Raw genomic sequence first — 2073 nt, 5'->3', positions numbered from 1 at the left:
GCCCATAATTAAAGACATTCCAAATCCATCATGCCCTCTGTACTTTTCAAGAGCGGCCCCGGCTTCAGGAGGATTGTCAGTGAACACAGAAAAAGCTCCATGAGCTTGAAGGGCATTCTTTACTGATCTCTTCCACCAAGAGAAATTACTTGAGTCTAAGGTGGGCATATTAAAAAAAGCAAGATTCTTAACTGCAGACCTAATGATTTCTCCTTTTCATACGTTACCGAAACCTGAGAGTGGTGAGGACAACAATGGGCGATCTTTTGTGAGCGCGGGATTAGGCTTTTCAGTAGGAATGGCTAGGATCGATCTCACCCCCTTTCCTTCTTTCCTTCACTCGGCATGGAAGAAGACGAACTCAGATCAACCAGTACAGGCTTTCTTGGAAACACAGGCGTCTGGAAACACAGGTGTCTAGTCTGGTCCCACAAGTTCATGAAGAGAACAGGATGTTGCCTGAATCTCATAAATCCAGTGCGAGTTAAGATAAAAATTCTGTTTTAGAAAACTCCAGCACACATGATTTTTCTTGACTCCAAGTCTGGCTGCTGCACTCTGCTTAGCTATCTGGCACAGCTGAAGCGATCTGGGCACCCATAACCTTTGTTGGGTGATCGTGAGATATTGAAAAATTGGTATTTAGCAGAGATAATATAGCCCAGCAGTGCCAGAGTAAAATAATTCAGACTGAGAGTCCATGTGTGATTAAAATATAAAGTTTTTACTAAATTGTAGCATGGGGAAGGGTAACTGGGATGAAAATAACAACAGAGCTAAATCGGCTACATCCTTACTCTACAAAGACAGAACTAGAAGAGAGGAGATTATGGCTACTCTTCTTCTTCTTCTTCAGAACACCAAACAAAGACGGGAAGAGAAGCCATAAAATGGTAATACACCTTGACACTTTAGTCCCAATCAAATCCCTTAGATCAGGGAGAAAATTCCATCCTACAGCTAAATTACATTGCTTACATGAGAAACATGTGACTTCCTGTGAATAACATAAACAAACATTTAACCCCAGACATACTGAGTGTTTTCAACTTGTAATACCCAACAGTCTGTTGTGGGGAGGGGAAGGAGTTTGTAAGCTGCTCTGAGACTCCCTTAGGTAGTGAAGGGCGGGGTATAAACCCAATCTCCTCCACCTCTTTCTCGGAGCCAGTTTGGTGTGGTGGTTAAGTGCGCAGACTCTAATCTGGGAGAGGCGGGTTTGATTCCCCACTCCTCCACTTGCAACTGCTGGATGACCTTGGGCAAGCCGTAGTCCTGTCAGGGCTAGAGCCGTTTCTGTCAAGACCTCTCTCAGCCCCACCTGCCTCACAGGAGGGTGTCTGTTGTGGGGAGGGGAAGGAGTTTGTAAGCTGCTCTGAGACTCCCTTGGATAGTATACATCCATTCTCCTCTCTTCTCTTCTTCTTCTTCTTCTCGTGGGGGAGCCCCTCCCAGGCGGGCTGGCTCACACACACGCGCTCCCCCTTTCCCCTGCGCTCCAGCTCAGCCGCCCACCCACGCGCCACCAGCCCCGGCGTGAAGAGACTCACCCACACAGAGAGCATCACATGCCTCCCGAGAGTGTCACAGTTGTCAGGCGCACCTTCAGGCCGGCGGGCGGGCGGGCTTGCAGCACCCCCCTCCCCAGCGTGCACACTTGCGGAAAAGAGGCGCTGGCGGAGTGTCGGGAGGGAGGAGCGCCATTCTGCGTGCCCTGGCAAAGGGGGCTTTGTCTCTGGAAAGCTCAGACCCCCCAAAATCGGGTGGGCCTTGAAGGGGGGCTGCGGCACTCGAATCCGGTTCTTCTGCGGCTGCGGACCAACACGGCCGCTCTCCACGCCCCTCCTGCCGGACAGAAGACCCCCTTTGCCACTGGGTCTTGGGGGTGGGGGGAGGAACCCAGGCCAGCCCCCTTCAGTTGCCAGGTGGGTGAGGGGGTGGCACTTCTGCAGCCCAGAAGGGGGCGTAAGAGGAGAAGAGGACAACCAGCCTCTGCCCTCTGCGGGCACCGGGGCTGGGGAGGAGGCGTCTGGTCTCGCCCCCCCCCCGCTGCCTGGCCAAGGTCCCCCCCCC

At 52.2% G+C, this 2073-nt stretch overlaps 1 protein-coding gene across 1 annotated transcript in view; it reads left to right on the top strand.

Annotated features, from left to right (window-relative positions):
• PEA15 (phosphoprotein enriched in astrocytes 15) overlaps window positions 1-2073 on the top strand; it is a 25138-nt gene that overhangs the window by 21324 nt on the left and 1741 nt on the right. The window lies entirely within an intron of this gene.

The sequence above is a fragment of the Gekko japonicus genome, unplaced genomic scaffold (genome assembly GCF_001447785.1).
Source record: "Gekko japonicus isolate JY-2015 unplaced genomic scaffold, Gekko_japonicus_V1.1 scaffold358, whole genome shotgun sequence".
NCBI lineage: Eukaryota > Metazoa > Chordata > Lepidosauria > Squamata > Gekkonidae > Gekko > Gekko japonicus.
Note: the sequence above shows the minus strand (reverse complement) of the source record. Positions and strands in the feature narration are given on the sequence as shown.